The following is a 19,668-nucleotide window of genomic DNA, read 5'->3' on the forward strand; positions in this document are numbered from 1 at the left end:
ATTATGTTTCCTCCCCAGCCTCTTTGATTCCCCTTGAGCCCCAGAAACCCTAATTTCGTGGAGGAACACCATTGTTGGGCAAATTGGAGCTTGGAGAAGTGCTAGTTGAAGAAATCTTGAAGGAGAAAAGGCTTGGATCAAAGGGTTTTGCTTGGATTCGAGTTTCATTGTTGTTGGGGCATTCTTTGGAGGTGATATCTCGTTCTTGAGCTGCTATTGTCTAGATTCTTCATTTTTGGGGGTGTTGAGATCACATCTATTGGTGTTTTGGAGTCTAGAGGTTAGATCTGAGGTTGCTACCTCAGATCTGGAATAGATAAGGGTTGGAATGCCTGAAAGTCCCTGTGATTGAGTATGTAGTGAAACTATCTTGTCCCAAACCTTAGCTCTAATGTGTATAATGCCTAGATCATCATGGATTCACGTAAAGTTTGCCACTTTATGTGATGGATGGGTTATAGGAGACTAGATCTATGTTTTGGATCAATTGCATGGCCTGGAATGCTTTTGTATGGATTCAGACCTGTGGTACTCGACGAGGCACAAGGGTGGACTCGACGAGTTGCTTGAAGATGAGCTGGAACTCGACGAGTTGGATCAACAACTCGGTGAGTAGGTTGAAGATAGCCTTAGACTCGGCGAGTCTGTTCTTGGACTCGGCGAGTCTTGTCGAAGAGTCCCAATATTTTCTGGTTGAGTCGAGAATCGGTGAGTTAATGGATGACTCAGTGAGTTGGGTGCGAGTGGACTCAGAGTGGTTAGACTCGGCGAGTCAGGTCGCGGATTGAGGGAAGTTCTGAGCTTGGGGACTCGGCGAGTCATCGGGTTGACTCGGCGAGTAGAGTCAGTTAGGGATTGACTTTGACCTTGTCCAAGGGTTGACCAGTTGTCTTCCAGGGGTATTTTGGTAAATAAGGGTATATATTGAGTTGAGTGTTTTGGTGTTCAGTGGAGGAGTTCGTGTCGGAGTTCGGAGCAGCGGGATCTTATCCTTTCAGCCGGCAGTTTCGAGGTGAGTTATCCTCACTATATCAACAGGGTCTAAGGCACCAAGGCCGGCCCTTTTATCGGATTGAGATCCGGGTATCTATTGTTATGTTATTGTTTTGATATGTTTGCATCCTGGTAGTTAGGATGGTATTCGTTAGAGACCTGGTTAAGGTCAATATCCTGGTAGATAGGATGATGCTATGCTAGTGACCGGTTAGGTCGGTATCCTGTTAGAGTATGTTGTGTTATGTGATCTGCTAGATCGGTTTGCCTGAATATGAATTGTTATGTGATTGTATGTTTATGTGCACATGGTTGTTTGGACTGGAGTTGGGTTGAGGCGGGTCCTGCTTTGTGCTGTAGGCCAAGATACCCAGGGCGGACCGGTTATTCCGAAGGCCCAGCGAGCGGTCCGGATAGGCTGTAGGCCCCACGAGGGCAGACCAGACGTGCCGAGGCTCGGAGAGTGGACCAGGCCGACTGAAGGCCCGATGCGGGCGGACCAGTCATACTGTAGACTCAGAGAGTGGACCAGGTGAGTTGAAGGCCCAGTGCGGGCGGACCAACCACACTGCAGACTCGAGGGACATGATTGGACACGGAGGGTGGACCAGGTGGACTGAAGGCCCTGCAAGGCGGACCAGTCCCACAGTAGACCCGATATGCATGGCTGTTCTGTGATTCGTTATGAGATAGAGTGATATGTGTATGGTATACGTGGTTGGTATTTTAGGGGTATCTCACTAAGCTTTCGGGCTTACAGTTGTGGTTTAATGTTTTTCAGGTTCTTCAGGAGACTGTGGCAAGGCGAAGGCGTGATCGTACCTCTCATCATGATTTTGTAGCAATGTGATTCTGGGAATACTCTAATTGATTTTGTATTGAAAACCTTTTTGTAATAATTCAATGGAATCGGGTTGTTTCTAAAAAAAATTTAAATTGGTTGTATTTTTCGGTCGTTATAAGTTGGTATCAGAGCCTTGGTTTGAGCGAATTGGAGGAACACTTGTGTGACTCCAGTCTCAAATCGAGGAGGGTTTTCAAAAGAGAATTTAAAATGGTTTTCAAAATAAGTAAAGGAGGACGCGGAGGTACGATCAGCCGGAGCCAGTAAGTAACCCCCAAGTACAATACATGATATTTGTTTTATTGAGATTTGATAGAACAGCATGCTAGAGTTCGGCTAGGGATCTTCAGGATTTCTTGATGTGTTGCCTGATTTATGATGCCTGCTAGCCTAGGGTTTTCTTGCGAGTAGTGTTCCTCTAGTTGTGAGGATAGAGCGTTGTTATGAATGTTTCGCTAGGGTGTTGTGGAAGTACTTCATACAAATATGGGTATGTGTGGAAGGTAGTATGGGCCCGTACTACTGAAAGCACAGGACCCATACGCGTATCAGGGAAACCATGACCTCTAGGGTTGGGATGAGAGTTGGTTCCCAGGATAGTGGGAAGTGTCTTAGATTTTGGTGTTTTATTTTCAGTATGGAGATTTCAGGGCGTGTTGGGAGTGGATCCGGGTCAGGATCAGGAGCAGGAGAGGGAGTTCCGGGTGGGTCCGTACCGCCCGAGGTTGTCGCTCAGATGAGTACGCGCGAGTTGGATGCGAGGATTCGTGAGATCCTGCACGATGAGGTTGCTGCATTGTTCCGGGTCGAGCTGCCGGAACTGTTTGGGTGGATCAAGACCGCCATGGTGGAGTATTTTGATGAGCGCTATGCGGCTCTCACGGAGACGGCTGCCACGGCGGCTACAGCGGCTGTAGCAGCGGCAGGGGGAGGAGCTAGTAGAGGTTTTCAATATCGGGACTTCGATAATACGAAGCCTCCCACCTTTGATGGAGTTCAGGATCCGATCTTTGCTATGAGATGGTTATCATATGTGGAGGGATGTTTCTTCACGTGTTCATGCCCTGCTGATCAGAGGGTGAGGTGCGCTCTGAACCTGTTAAGGCTCGGGGCAAAGGATTGGTGGAGATTGACCACGGGGCATACTTGGATGCGCGGAGGGCTGTGCTTTCATGGGATCAGTTCAGAGAGATGTTCAGTACTCGTTATGTTCCGCAGGTCGAGAGGGAGAGGTTGGCTAAGGAGTTCCTCGAGCTGAAGCAGGATTCGGAGTCGGTGACGGAAATCACCAGGATGTTTACTGAGAGGGCGATGTTTTGCCCTGAGTTCGCTTCGGAGCAGGCTCAGATGTCCCAATATCTGAGTATGCTAAAGAGAAACATCAGACAGTTTGTGTCTGCGCAGAGGTGCGAGACATTGTTGGAGTTGCAGGAGGCCTCCAGGCGGCGTGAGTTAGAGATTGAGTTGCAGTTGCGTGAGCTGAGGCAAGCTCCGGTTCAGTCGGAGCCGGCGACGAAACGGTCTAAGACCGTTGATTCCAGGATGGGAGATCAGGGCAGCCACGTTTGTGGAAAGTGTGGGAGGGGTCACGCCGGAGTTTGTCGGTCCGGTGGAACATGCTGCAACTACGGAAAGGAGGGACACTATGTGAGGGATTGTCGATAGTCAGTGCCGGTTCGGGATTTGAGGATATGTTATCATTGTCATCAGGTTGGACACTTGAGGGTCAACTGTCCACAGCTTGCTGTAGGACCGGTGCAGGCTCCAGTACCGGCCACGTTGAGGATCACAGGTGGAGGTCAGGGTGGAGCGGAGCCCCCAAGGGCTTAGGGTCGTGCTTTTCAGCTTTCTGTTGCGGGTATGTTTCTTTCCTGTTGTCTAGATTATTTATGATTATTATGGAGTATCGTTTATCTGCTAGTCTCGTTGGATGGTTATGGAATTGCGTTTCGGATTTTCGTGTGGTATCTGTTGTTCCTTGAGGGTTTGGCGAGTTGTGTTCGGGATTTCGTTTTGGTATCCTTTGTTCCCTGAAGGATCGATATGGTTATGGATTAGTGCTTCGAGCTATCGTTGATTATCCTTGTGAAGATTAGTGGCGGATGCGGCGTTGGTTTGAATGTCGGGTAGCCTCTACAGTCTGAGGAATGGATATTTGAAGATTGGGTTCCTTTCGAGCAGGTTGTTCAGTGTGGAAATATGATTTTTATGAAAGTTGTTAGTGCTGGTGAGAAACAATTTGCATGTAAGTGTTGGGTTTTCTGCAAGGTTGTTTTGGGAGATCGGTGATGGCGACCGGTGGTTAATTGTCAGTGTCTTAAGTGGGGGAGAATTGGAAATTCTCCGGATGGTCTTTAGGCTTGAGAGGTTGTTTAGCTGCTTAGGGAATTCAGCGGTATTCTATCAGCCGAGAGCAGGCTCGTATGGGTGAGTAACAGGCGTGCGGGGCGGAATACAAACCTAGGGCATTTGATTGTAGAAGGCCTGGGAGCAGGCCGGGATCGAGTATGTATGATGGAGATAGAGTTCGGAACCCCTATAGGGCTAGAATAGTATGCACGGGAGGATTTCCCGAAGAGGTAGCTCGGAATGATGAATGCTAGTTGAGCGGTCCGGATAGAATGAAGGCCAGTAGGTGTACCAGTCAGGCCGAAGGCTTGGAGGACGGTCTAGCTAGACTGAAGGCACTGAGAGCGGTCCAGATTGGCTGAAGGTTCTGAGAGTGGTCCAGATTGGCTGAAGGCCTGATGAGGCGGTCCAATCATGCTGAAGACTCTGCGAGTATTGTTGGATCGGTTCGAGGATATGTATTGCGTATGTTGCAGTGTGATTGCATTAGAAGGTCTGGCCCCGGGTAGTGATCTTGATCAGTGAAGATAGTGCATGGGCTTGAGAGTCCCTGCGATGAGAGTCAGAGTAGTTGTGTTGAATGGATATCGGGTGCGCTTTAAAGAGGTGGTGTAGCGTGGGGTGAGCACCATAGTACTTGTCGTGGTCACAAGGCGGTCGAGTGGTTTCCTTGGTAAGGAAAGAGGGAGGAATGAAATTCCAAAAGGGAGTGCAAATTCAGGGAAGTGAAAGCGGCAGTGTAGAGTTATGATCGGAGTGTTCCGACGGTGGTCTTTGAGCAGCGTGTGCGGCGGCGGTTTGGGATGACATCATGAGGGGATGCCTGTCGGGGTTGCAGAAGGGATTTCCGAGGCTGTAACGTCAAAAGGCTTGTAAAGGATGCAGATACTGAGTTTTGGGTTCCCAGTTTGATTTCGGGAAAGGATTTGTGTATCAGTGGTTCATCCTGAGGGATGTTTTGAGGATCGTCAGAGTGATGGGTTTCCTAACCCAAGGGTGCTAGAGCTAGTTCAGCATGTGCATGCGATTGCAAGAAGAGAACTCATGGGAGTTGCTCGGAAGAGTGTGTCTTTCTGTCAGCTTGGAATGGATAGAGTTGGACTCGGATTGGGAATCGGGTGGTGCAAAGTTAATTATAGCTCATATGGGTCGAGTAATGGTTGTGATTTGGAGCAGTAATGGATTATGGGTAATTCTCGGTTGTTGAGTGCGGTTATCGGAGGGTACAGCCGGTGCCCGGTTTAAGACGGTGGTCAGGACACTGTATGGAAGGAGAAAGTGAGTTTGAGATTCGTTGGGTATGCCTTGAGGGACCTGGTCCGGTTAAGGTCAGGTGATGCGTCGTGGGAGTATTTTGAAGTTGAGTTGTCGTAGGCTTCGAGGGAGAAGCCTAATTTAAGTGGAGGAGAATTGTAACATCCAAGAATAGCAAGAGTAGAGTTGAAGGGCTAAAAGTGTAAGTCTTGAAGGGCAACTCAACGAGTCCATGGATGGACTCGGCAAGTAGAGTCGCGACTTTGGTCGCGTGTCAAGTGGCCTACTCGGCGAGTAGGTGCTGGGTGAAGAAAACCCTAAATCCAGAGAATGAGCCCTATATAAAGAACATTATGTTTCCTCCCCAGCCTCTTTGATTCCCCTTGAGCCCCAGAAACCCTAATTTCGTGGAGGAACACCATTATTGGGCAAATTGGAGTTTGGAGAAGTGCTAGTTGAAGAAATCTTGAAGGAGAAAAGGCTTGGATCAAAGGGTTTTGCTTGGATTCGAGTTTCATTGCTGTTGGGGCATTCTTTGGAGGTAATATCTCGTTCTTGAGCTGCTATTGTCTAGATTCTTCATTTTTGGGGGTGTTGAGATCACATCTATTGGTGTTTTGGAGTCTAGAGGTTAAATCTGAGGTTGCTACCTCAGATCTGGAATAGAGAAGGGTTGGAATGCCTGAAAGTCCTTGTGATTGAGGATGTAGTGAAGCTATCTTGTCCCAAACCTTAGCCCTAATGTGTATAATGCCTAGATCTTCATGGATTCACGTAAAGTTTGCCACTTTATGTGATGGATGGGTTGTAGGAGACTAGATCTATGTTTTGGATCAATTGCATGGCCTGGAATGCTTCTGTATGAATTCATACCGGTGGTACTCGACAAGTCACAAGGGTGGACTCGACGAGTTGCTTGAAGATGAGCTGGAACTCGACGAGTTGGATGAACAACTCTGCGAGTAGGTTGAAGATAGCCTTAGACTCAGCGAGTCTGTTCTTGGACTCGGCGAGTCTTGTCGAAGAGTCCTAATATTTTCTGGTTGAGTCGAGAATCGGTGAGTCAAGGGATGACTCGGTGACTTGGGTGCGAGTGGACTCAGAGTGGTTGGACTCGGCGAGTCTCGGGGTGACTCGGCGAGTCAGGTGGCAGATTGAGGGAAGTTCTGAGCTTGGGGACTCGGCGAGTCATCGGGTTGACTCGACGAGTAGAGTTAGTCAGGGATTGACTTTAACCTTGTCCAAGGGTTGACCAGTTGTCTTCCAGGGGTATTTTGGTAAATAAGGGTATATATTGAGTTGAGTGTTTTGGTGTTCAGTGGAGGAGTTCGTGTCGGAGTTCGGAGCAGCGGGATCTTATCCGTTCAGCCGGCAGTTTCGAGGTGAGTTATCCTCACTATATCAACAGGGTCTAAGGCACCAAGGCCGGCCCTTTTATCGGATTGAGATCCGGGTATCTATTGTTATGTTATTGTTTTGATATGTTTGCATCCTGGTAGATAGGATGGTATTCGTTAGAGACCTGGTTAAGGTCAATATCCTGGTAGATAGGATGATGCTATGATAGTGACCGGTTAGGTCGGTATCGTGTTAGAGTATGTTGTGTTATGTGATCTGCTAGATCGGTTTGCCTGAATATGAATTGTTATGTGATTGTATGTTTATGTGCACATGGTTGTTTGGACTGGAGTTGGGTTGAGGCGGGTCCTGCTTTGTGCTGTAGGCCAAGATACCCAGGGCGGACCGGTTATTCCGAAGGCCCAGCGAGCGGTCTAGATATGTTGTAGGCCCCACGAGGGCGGACCAGACGTACCGAGGCTCGGAGAGTGGACCAAGCCGACTGAAGGCCCGATACGGGCGGACCAGTCATATTGTAGACTCAGAGAGTGGACCAGGTGAGTTGAAGGCCCAGTGCGGGCGGACCAACCACACTGCAGACTCGAGGGACATGATTGGACACGGAGGGTGGACCAGGTAGACTGAAGGCCCTGCAAGGCAGACCAGTCCCATAGTAGACCCGATATGCATGGGTGTTCTGTGATTCGTTATGAGATAGAGTGATATGTGTATGGTATACGTGGTTGGTATTTTGGGGGTATCTCACTAAGCTTTCGGGCTTACAGTTGTGGTTTAATGTTTTTCAGGTTCTTCAGGAGACTGTGGCAAGGCGAAGGCGTGATCGTACCGCTCCTCATGATTTTGTAGCAATGTGATTCTGGGAATACTCTAATTGATTTTGTATTGAAAACGTTTTTGTAATAATTCAATGGAATCTGGTTGTTTCTAAAAAAAATTAAATTGGTTGTATTTTTCGGTCGTTACAGAAAGCCTTCTAGAAAGTATGGATGAGTAGGTTAAGGAATTAAGAGCTTAATGAATTAAGCTGGCTAGAGCGGCTCCCATGACGTGAGTGACTGACGTCCACGACGTAGCGAGAAGCTTCCTCACGATTGTTTTGTCCTGAGGTTACTACGACGTGACAGAAGCCTGGCCACATCATGTCCACCGGCTGTGAGACCCTTGGCTGTTAACTTTGACTTTGATCGTTGACTTTTTGACCAAGTCTGAGTATAGGTCAATTTGGTGGGTTTTGGGCTGTAGTTTGAGATTTGGTTCCTGCTTGTTGTATAAGTGACCTATAGTGCTGGTTATTGGATCAGTGAGCAGTGTTGTTATCTGGTAGATTGCGATGTGGATTTTCTCACTATATTTTGTACTGTAGTATGTATCATTGTGTGTAAGATGTTGGTATGTTGTAGTGATCTTTTAGATCGGTAGATTTTTATGATTACATGTGTTTGCTAGTTATTGTTTGTTTGTTTGCATATGTCGACATAGTGTAGTTAGGTTGAAGCGGTACTATTTTGTGTTGTAGGTCAACAAACCAGGCAGCAATCCAATTATATGTTGTAGGCTCGGGAGTGGTCCAGCTTTATGTTGTAGGATCAAGAGGCGGTCAACCATGTGTTGCAGACCTGGTTTGCATGCATTGTATGTGTGTTGCTGTGTGCGGTATTTTGACTGATTTCACTAAGTTTTGGCTTACGATTGTGAATTTTAATATTTCAGATACTTTAGATGATCAGGGCAAGACGAATGTGTGATAGTACACATCCTCTTACTTTTTTATGTTTTGAGCGATGATTTTGATACTTTAAATTCTATGGTTTTGTCTTGAAAACATTGTTTGATTATTTTTGAATTTTATGAAAACGTCTTTTGAAAATGAAAAATTTTATCGTGGTTTTTGAGACGTTACATATTAATATAATTTTTTTTATGATAAATGATATATTTACACCCACCAACTAGTTTATTTTTTTAGTTTTTTAAATTGTTATGTTTTATAAATCAAAAAATTGCTTATCTTATACTATTTTTTTTTTAAACTAATCAAATTTCTTATACTATTTTTTTTTTTAAACTAATCAAATTATTATTTCAACGAGTTTATTAAATCTTGTTTTTAAATTCTTCAAAATATATTATTTATTAATTATATAAAAAATAAAATCTTTTACTTGCATTTATATATTATTTTATATATCTCAAACTAGTTTTGTCAAAGATTATGGACTAACAACTAATAGGTTATGCCGCCAAATGAAGACTGATTTTGGTCACTTGCTGACCAACTCTTCGAAAATGTAATCTATTGCAAATTGAGTAAATTACAAGAATGGAGTCTATGGTTAGAGATATTTATATATTTAGTCTTTAACTTATTTTTTTAATTCGGAAAGTTCTTATTATTTATTTTTGTTGCACGTTTGGTCACTGTTTTACCTAAAATAATTATTTTGTTTTTGATCTTTTAATTTATTTAAATAAGATGGTATAGATAAGATAAAGTAAAATAAGGTGGAAGTAGGGTTGGAGATGTATTTATTTAAATAAATTAAAAAATTAAGAACAAAATAGTATTCTTAGGTAAGACAGAATCAAACACGCAACAAAAATAAACAATAACGATCTTCCAAATTAAAAAAAAAAAAAAAAAAAAAAAAAAAAAAAAAAAAAAGTTATATACCAAATATACAAACTACTCCAAACCATAAAAATCATTCGTGTATATCATGCTTCACAACTTAAATATAAAAAGTGTTTAATTTTGGATGCTTTTTGAAACATTGTCTTCTAGATTTGACTAGGTTCTAGAATGGAAATAACTGCGTTTTATATTTTAAATTAAAATATAATACACATAAATTTATTTATCAAATATATAAATCATGCGTTTTAAGTAAGAAATGTTTTCACAACATCATTTTAATAGCAAAACTATTTTAATAAAAATTAGCAAATTAAACATGTTGGATCCTACGTAGCCAAACAATATTTGAGGTTCACGTTTTTACTCAACACAATATAGCGAAACGTATTCAATTACCTTATTACCCTTGTAGGATATTCCCGCCAAATTGTTTCCCTTAAATATTACAAGCTTCCACTCCCCCTTCGTTTCAAAATAAACCAGTACACCAACTGTCGCCGGCGAAGTCCAATCCCTCTTTCTCAAATACACTCCAACAGGAGGAGCTTTATCGGAAAATGCATTCCATTTTTCCGACGATATCTAGATTCTCCGACCACCACAATATCCATCTCCGCCGCTACAACCGCCACTGTCTTTCGCATCCTCTTCCACCGCCGCAACCACCTCATCACCAGAGCACAAAAATCCTACACCTCCCGCACAATATCGGAATCTCCGCCATAGAAGCCGCTCAACCCTTGGACTACAAATCCAAAATCTTCGAACGTATCACCCAATACAAAACTCTGAAAATTGGTATTGTAGGGTTCGGCAACTTCGGGCAATTCCTTGCGAAAACCCTAGTCCGTCAAGGCCACACCATCCTTGCTCACTCCCGCTCAGATTACTCCGCCATTGCTGCTGAGCTTGGCGTTTCATTCTACTTTAACGCCGATGACCTCTGTGAAGAACATCCGGATGTAATCATTCTCTGCACATCAGTCCTCTCAACTGAAAAAGTACTCCGATCATTACCATTACAACGGTTGAAACGCAGCACATTATTTGTTGATGTTTTATCTGTTAAAGAATTTGCTAAAGATTTGCTCATGCAAATATTACCATTAGATTTCGATATTCTATGTACACATCCGATGTTTGGGCCTGAAAGTGGTAAAGATAGCTGGAAAGGTCTTCCATTTATGTATGACAAAGTCAGAATTGGCCATGAGGAATCGAGAGTTCTGCGTTGTGAGAATTTTCTTGATGCGTTTGTAAAAGAAGGGTGTTTAATGAAGGAAATGACATGTGTTGACCATGATCAACATGCAGCTGAGTCTCAATTCATAACTCATACAATAGGGAGGATCTTGGAAAAGCTAGATTTGGATAGTACTCCGATTAACACAAAAGGGTATGAAAGTTTGTTGGATTTAGTTCAGAATACATCGAGTGATAGTTTTGAGTTGTATTATGGATTGTTTATGTACAATAAGAATGCAATGCAACAGTTGGAAAGGTTGGATTTGGCTTTTGAATCGTTGAAGAAAGAGCTGTTTGGTCAGTTACATGAGGTTTTGAGAAAACAGTTATTTCGGACAAGGGAACGACATTTTGGAGTTTTACAAGAACCACGAGCTTTATTGAAGCTACCTCCTAATGGAAATGGACATGCACTTCCACAACGATCGGGTTCTGCTATTAGTTGAGGACAACAAAAGATTTTCGAAATCATTGTTTATGTTCATTCTTGTTCTAGTGTTTGATTATATGTTAAATGTCTTAAATACGATTTGGTAGAGAAAAACAAAGGAATCTTGTGGGCTCAATTAATTGTAACATCCCATGATATGTTCCAAGATAGGTGGATGATCAAGGGAAGTCCTCATGTTGAGTTGCCTAAAGCAGAAAATATCTTCTGCTCATTGTGTAATACCCACAAACTTGTAAGTAATGTGTTGTAAGTTTCCTTTATGATGGTTATGTAAGAATTGTGAAACAAAAGGGACAGGTTGCTAGATATCTAATTCATGAACATTTGTGAAGCAAAAAGGAGAGGGATGTTGCATGTGTTGTTTGGTAGGAAATTTTTAGAAATGTCCAAATCTTGAGTTGCAGCGAAGTTAGTTAAATATCTACCAAACGCTTCTGTTGAAGAAATTCTCGGTGATTAGTGCATAGAGGTCACTGGAAAATTCCTATAAATGCAAGCACATTTTGAGTATATATATATATATATATATATATATATATATATATATATATATATATATATATATATATATATATATATATATATATATATATATATATATATATATATATATATATATAAGTGGAGAGAAAATAATAGTTTTCTACGTTTTGTTCCTACTATCCTTCTATTTATTTTAGATGATAACAAGTGTCATAAATTTTAATTTAAATTTGATTGAAATGTTAAATTTGTACACTTATCACCATCTTAAATCTTAAATACATAAACAGAAAAATAAAAACAAACGGTACGAGGATATTTAATTTCTGATAAGTGGAATAGTATTTTTGGGCAATCACGCAAAAGTTGGTTGGAACAATTTTTACAACGAGTAATTAGGTGATACTCGGCTCTATTGGAATATTAATCTAGACTTGTAATGGTTGTGGCATTTATTAGTTATTAGTTACTTAACTGATGTTAGTTTTTTATGGAAGTTAAAGTTAGTTATCAGTTAATCATTAATAGTTATGACATTTAATTATCAATAGATGGTATACCATGGTATGAAAATAACACACACACATATATATATATATATATATATATATATATATATATATATATATATATATATATATATATATATATATATATATATATATATATATATATATATGATTATGCATGTTTATATGTATATGCTTTATCATACATGATATATATATATATATATATATATATATATATATATATATATATATATATATATATATATGTTGTCACACCCCCAAACAAGAACGGCGGAACCGTTCGGGGACGGAGGACGTCATATATAGTATCACAATAATTGCATAGCAATAATCAAAGTAAACACAACCATTAGATTGAGAAGGTAAAGTATTTACATCTGTTTGATACATTGTTTGTATGACATAAAAAATGTATAAAAAAAGTATAAAAGACGCGACTCTATAAGTTTCGTCTTCTCAAAACCTGCATTGTACCTGTCTACCGGTTTCCTGAGAGTACAAGTGGTTTTTGAAAGTGTATCAATAGTTAAGTTGGTGAGTTCATAAGTATGTTTTAGTGATGGAAAGTTTGTCTCTGTGCTTTGAAAATGATAGTATGTTTCTCTAGAAAATCCAATATTTTCTATAGTGTATCTAATATAGTCTTAGGACTGAAGGCCAAAATGTATGCTGTTACTGTACTCTGTAGTAGTGTATGTAGTCTTGTTACTGAATAAAACCATATAATGTACGTTTTCCCTAAACTGTATGTAGTACTAGAGTACTCTATACTAGTAAAATATTGTATCGTAGTAGTGTTTGTTATGAAACCTTTGTATGAAAAACCTGGATACCACTAGTAGTAATGTATTGTAGTGTAACGTTTGAAAACCCTTTGTATGTATTCCCGGATACCACCAGCTGTAATGTGTAGTAGTGTTATTACTTAAAATAAAACCATTTGTTTGTATGTCTGGAATTCTCTAGCTGAAATGTATAGTAGTTTTATTACTTAAAATAAAACCATTTGCAGAAATATTAATCCCATAAATAAATGATTTAGTTTATACTATTGAGAGTTTCATATAACCATAATTGATATGACCTAGTGATCTCTACGACATTCTTCAGGCGTCGGAATGTTATGAAATTTGTCACCCAGGCCTGCCGGCCTAACTGTATCTATCATTCCAAGCGTGGTATTGTCAGTCTCGTATAGATCTATACACAAATCTCACGCTCTCCCTACAGGAGACTTTGGTTATACTGTATAGGATTTAGTTCCGTATTCTGGTGGATACAATTGAAGTAGTGCCTCATAACGTTGTATTAACTTGTTTACGTGTAGTGTTGTAGTGTTCTCTTGTACTTGAAACTGTATGTATACCCTTGTAGTAGGGTACTTTGTAATATAAAATAATTATACTTAAATAATTATTTAGTAATGTATCCTTGTATCAGGGAAATAGTGTTGTACTCCATAAACTATATCTACCATAGTTCATATGTTTGCTTCTGAATAGTGTTCTTGAACTGTTAAAATAGTGTAATATATCCCAAACTATACCTATTATAGTTTGAATGTATGTTCTAGTTTTGTGTATTGAACTTAGTAATAGTGATATAGTGTTCTCAAACTATACCCATTATAGTTTAATTTTATGTTCTGTAATGTACTGAAAAAACTTTGCAATTTAACTGTATGTAAACATTAATAGTCAGAAAGCTTGTGATAAACATCCATTTTACTCGACATGTTACAAAAGGCTCAAAAATATATAAACATATATTTTTTTTTATAAAATATAGTGATAAATCGGTTTGAATCAATTGCAAAATGGTTTTGAAATCGTTTGTAATATTAACAAAAGAATACTCGTGTTTTACTTGTATCGCCCTAAAAACATTGAAATAGTGAAAATGTAGGGGTATGAACTCACCTCTGTTACGTGTTCGTGTTTAAATAGCGTGATTAGAAAGATGATCATCGGGCTAGCGTATGTGGAAAGAACGGTATCCTAGAATTATTTAAACACTTAATCATATTTAAATTAGTGAAATAATAAATTAAAGTGTTAGACAACACTTGATTTATGTAAGGAATTTCTTGTAAGCATTACCGAAAATGGTATGAAGTGTTGAGGAGGTTTTTCGGTCAAGGCTCCAATGAAATCCTCGATTTTGGTCCTAAATTGTCAATCGAGGTCCAGGTCTCGGTATTGAATGAGTTTTCAGCCGGGAACGTGTTCTCGGTCCAAGGTGTTTTGCCAGTTTGAAGATTTGAAGATTATTCTTAGTGTTCTTGGTGAAAACTATGAAGATATGAATAATTTTTCTTAAAGGTATGTATGTTCTTGGATGATACTTGAGAGAAAAATGGGAGTATTTTGAAGTGAAAGAGTGAGAAATGGCCCACATTTTCGGATGAAAATATTAATATCGGTTGGGATTTCGGTCAGAAAAGGGGTTCTTGGCCGAAATCCATTTGCGGTCTGAGACCTGATTTCAGGTGAGAGGGTTTTCGGTCCAAGGGTTCTTGGTTCCAAAGGAAAAACTTTGATTTTTAGTGTATTTTATTTCAAATAGCTATATAAAAGCATCATTTATATAATTTAAATCGTTTTTAATCCTCATGGACTCAATGAAATAAATAAAATTTGAAATTTATTTAAGAATGTTTGACTTTTGTTGACTATAAAAATAACGGGTTGCTACATTATCCCCCCGTTAGAAGGAATTTCATACTGAAATTCTTTCTATAGTGGGTACATCATGGACTAGGGAAAAATATGCGGATATTTTTGTTGCATCTGATCTTTGTTTCATTCGTTTGACTTCCCTATCCATGATTTCTACTGGTTCTTCCACAAAGTTAAGACTCTTGTTTACCTCGATTTCATTGAGTGGAATCACACGAGTCTCGCCAGATAGGCACTTCTTAAGATTTGACACGTGGAAGACGGTGTGTACGTTGTTAAGTTCTTGTGGTAGGCGAAGTTTGTAAGCTACTGGGCCGATTCTAGTGAGAATCTCGAATATCCCGATGTACCTTACATTTAGCTTCCCATGCTTTCCGAAGCGTATCATACCCTTCCAGGGTGAGAACTTCAACAGAACGCGGTCACCAACCTGGCATTCCAAGGGCTTTCTCCTTTTGTCTGCGTAGCTCTTTTGTCTATCTCTAGAGGCTTTTAGTCGCTCTTGGATTTGAACAATCTTTTCTGTGGTTTCTCGAATGATCTCCGGACCAGTGAGAGTGCTATTAGGGACTTGTCCCTTAGCTAGCGACATGTCGCCCACTTCAGCCAAGCACAAAGGGGATCTACACTAACGACCATAGAGAGCTTCGAATGGGGCAGCTTTGATGCTAGAGTGATAATTGTTGTTATATGAAAACTCGACAAGAGGAAAATGTGTATCCCATGCATTTCCAAAGTCAATAACACAAGCTCTCAGCATGTCTTCTAGTGTTTGAATAGTTCTCTCACTCCGCCCTTCAGTTTGTAGATGGTAGGCTATGCTCATGTCCAACCTAGTTCCAAGAGCTTCTGAAGTGACTGCCAAAATCGTAAGGTGAAACTAATCTCTATCCGAGATAATAGATATGGGCACACCGTGCAGTCGTACTATCTCTCGGATGTAAGTTCTGGTCAGTTTCTCCATTTTGTATGTTTCTCTGATAGGCAGGAAGTAGGCGGACATGGTTAATCTGTCAACGATTACCCAAATAGTGTCATTACCACCCGAGGTCTTGGGCAATTTGGTTATGAAATCCATTGTGATCCGTTCCCACTTCCGCTCAGGTATCTCTGACTATTGAAGTAAACCTAAGGGCTTTTGATATTCTACCTTGACTTTGGTGCAAGTTAGGCACTTTCCCACATAGGTAGCAATTTCGGCCTTCATGTTTGGCCACCAATAGAGTTTCTTGAGATCCAGATACATCTTGTACAGTATCACAACAATTGCATAATAGTAATCAAAGTAAACACAACCATTACATTGAGAAGGTAAAGTATTCACATCTGTTTTATACATTGTTTGTAAGACATCAAAAATGTATAACAAAAGTACAAAAGACGCGACTCTATAAGCTCCATCTTCTCAAAACATGCGGTGTACCTATCTACCGGTTCCCGGAGAATACAAGTGGTTTAGAAAGTGTATCAACATTTAAGTTGTTGAGTTCATAAGTATGTTTTAGTGATGGAAAGCTTATCTCTGTGCTTTGAAAATGATAGTATGTTTCTCCATAAAATCCAATATTTTCTGTAGTGTATCTAATGTAGTTTTAGGACTTATGACCAAAATGCATGTTATTATTGTACTCCGTAGTAGTGTATATAGTCTTATTAGTGAATAAAACCATGTAATGTACGTTTTCCCTAAACAGTATATAGTACTAGAGTACACTATACTAGGAAAATATTGTATCATAGTAGTGTTTGTTATGAAACCTTTGTATGAAAAACCTAGATACCACCAGTGGTAATGTATTGTAGTGTACTGTTTGAAAACCCTTTGTATGTATGCTTGGATACCACCAGCTGTAATGTATAGTAGTGTTATTACTTAAAATAAAACCATTTTCTTGTATGTTTGGAATTCTCCAGCTGAAATGTATAGTAGTTTTATTACTTAAAATAAAACCATTTGAAGAAATGTTAATCCCATAAATAAATGACTTAGTTTATACTATTAAGAGTTTCATATAACCATAATTGATATGACCTAGTGATCTCTACGACATTCTTCAGGCGTCGGAATGTTATGAAATTTGTCACCCAGGCCTGCCGGCCTAACTGTATCTATCATTCCAAGCGTGGTATTGTCAGTCTCGTATAGATCTATACACAAATCTCACGCTCTCCCTACAGGAGACTTTGGTTATACTGTATAGGATTTAGTTCCGTATTCTGGTGGATACAATTGAAGTAGTGCCTCATAACGTTGTATTAACTTGTTTACGTGTAGTGTTGTAGTGTTCTCTTGTACTTGAAACTGTATGTATAACCTTGTAGTAGGGTACTTTGTAATGTAAATAATTATACTTCAATAATTATTTAGTAATGTATCCTTGTATCAAGGAAATAGTGCAGTGGTCCATAAACTATATCTACCATTGTTTATATGTTTGATTTTGTACAGTGTTCTTAAACTTGTAAAATAGTGTAATGTATCCTGAACTATACCTATTATAGTTTGAAATGTATGTTCTTGTTTCGTGTATTGAACTCAGTAATAGTGATGTAGTGTTCCCAGGTTATACCAATTATAGTTTAATTGTATGTTCTATAATGTACTGAAAAACCTTTGCAATTTAACTGTATGTAAACATTAGTAGTCAGAAAACTTGTGATAAACATCCCTTTTGCTCGACATGTTACAAAAGGGTCAAAAATATATAAACATATATTTTTATAAAATGTAGTGATAAATCGGTTTGAATCAATTGAAAAATGGTTTTGAAATTGTTTGAATATTAACACAAGAATCCTTATGTTTTACTTGTATCCTCCCCCCCCCCCCCCCCCCTAAAAACATTGAAATAGTGAAAATGTAGGGGGGGTATGAACTCACATTTGTTACGTGTTCGTGTTTAAATAGCGTGATTGGAATGATGATCCTCGAGCTAGCGTATGTGGAAAGAACGGTATCCTAGAATTATTTAAACATGTAATCGTATTTAAATTAGAAAAATAATAAATTAAAGTGTTAGACAATAGTTGATTTCATTAAGGAATTTCTTGTAAGCATTACCAAAAATGGTATGGAGTGTTTAGGAGGGTTTTCGGTCAAGGCTCCACCGAAATCCTCGATTTCGATCCTAAATCCTCAAACGAGGACCATGTTTGTAACATCCCCCTCTGGCACGTATCACAATATTGTCCGCTTTGGGCCACTCGGCACGAGGACTTCCCAGGGGGTCACCCATCCTGGTACTACTCCCGCCCGAGCACGCTTAACTGCAGAGTTCTTATGGGATCTGCTGCCCTCACGGCTTTAGTTGTGACAAGGAAGGTATCCACACCCCTTATAAGGAATGCTTAGTTCTCCTTCCCAGCCGATGTGGGATCAGATCTAACCCAGAGGGGGATGTTACAAATGGTATCAGAGCTAGGGCATGGGTCGATGTGTTCGACAGGGACGTCGAACCCTATAATGGGGGGTGAAAGTGGGTTAGATCTGATCCCACATCGGCTGGGAAGGAGAACTAAGCATTCCTTATAAGGGGTGTGGATACCTTCCCTATAACAACGCGTTTTAAAGTCGTGAGGGCAGCAGATCCCATAAGAACTCTGCAGTTAAGCGTGCTCGGGCAGGAGTAGTATCGGGATGGGTGATCCCCTGGGAAGTCCTCGTGCCGAGTGGCCCAAAGCGGACAATATTGTGATACGTGCCAGAGGGGGTGTTACAATGTTCTCGGACCTGAACGAGTTTTCGGTCTGGAACGTGTTCTTGGTCCAATGTGTTTTCGACCAGTTTGAAGATTTGAAGATTGTTCTTGGTGAAAATTATGAATATTTAAAGGATTTTTCTTGAAGGTATGCATGTTCTTGGATGATACTTGAGAGAAAAATGGGAGTGTTTTTGAGTGAAAGAGTGAGAAATGCCCTACGTTTTCGGATGAATATATATATATATATATATATATATATATATATATATATATATATATATATATATATATATATATTGATTGCGATGTTAGCCGGAAAAGGGGTTCTCGGATGAAATTCGTTTGCGGTCCGAGACCTGATTTCAGGTGAGAGGGTTTTCGGTCTAGAGTTCTCAGTTCCAAAGGAAAAACTTTGATCTTTAATGTATTTTATTTCAAATACTTATATAAAAGCCTCATTTATATAATTTAAATCATTTTTAACCCTCATGGACTTAACGAAATAAATAAAAATTTGAAACTATATGTGTGTATATATATATATGTGTGTGTGTGTGTGTGTTCATCGATAATCATATATGATCATAACGGCTGGTGGTAGTAGAGGTGGTTATGGTATAAGTAACAGAATTGGCAATGGTGGGGCCGGTTGGTGGCAGAGGTAGTGGTACTGGTGGTGGTGGTTGCGGTGGCAGTTGTTGTGGTGGGGAAGGTGGCGGAGGTGAAAGGAGCAAGCGGTGATACATAATCATTTATGAGTATAACTAACTTGCTATGTCGGTATGCCGAAGGGTTAGGGCGACAGATGTAAATTATGTGGCTGAGGTTAAATCTCAATAGCGGTGAAAACGATCAAAGCAACTCGTAGCTACTCCAAATCGACTCGTTAGAAGCTCGACTCGAAACGGATTTTAAATGAGCCAGAGTCGAGCTCGAGCTTAATATTAAGCTCGTTTATTAAATGAGCTCGAGCTCGAGCCTATGTCCATAAACCTAAACTAGCGTATGTATAATCTACTTTATTATTATTTTTATATATTAAATTAAAAATATATTTAGGGAATTATGGATTTAGGGTATTTGTAAACGAGCTTCATAATGAGCTCGAACCGAGTTTAAGCTTATTTAGTCATGTTAGACAAA

General features: G+C 40.0%; 2 pseudogenes; one reads left to right on the plus strand and one right to left on the minus strand.

Moving 5' to 3' along the window:
* The first annotated feature begins 9,920 nt into the window (after positions 1-9,920).
* On the plus strand, positions 9,921-11,468 carry LOC145014260 (arogenate dehydrogenase 2, chloroplastic pseudogene; annotated as a pseudogene).
* Positions 11,469-18,023: 6,555 nt separating this feature from the next.
* LOC145018941 (5S ribosomal RNA) lies at positions 18,024-18,145 on the minus strand (annotated as a pseudogene).
* Positions 18,146-19,668: the final 1,523 nt, after the last annotated feature.

Source organism: Lactuca saligna, chromosome 9 (genome assembly GCF_052625555.1).
Source record: "Lactuca saligna cultivar CGN05327 chromosome 9, ASM5262555v1, whole genome shotgun sequence".
Lineage (NCBI taxonomy): Eukaryota > Viridiplantae > Streptophyta > Magnoliopsida > Asterales > Asteraceae > Lactuca > Lactuca saligna.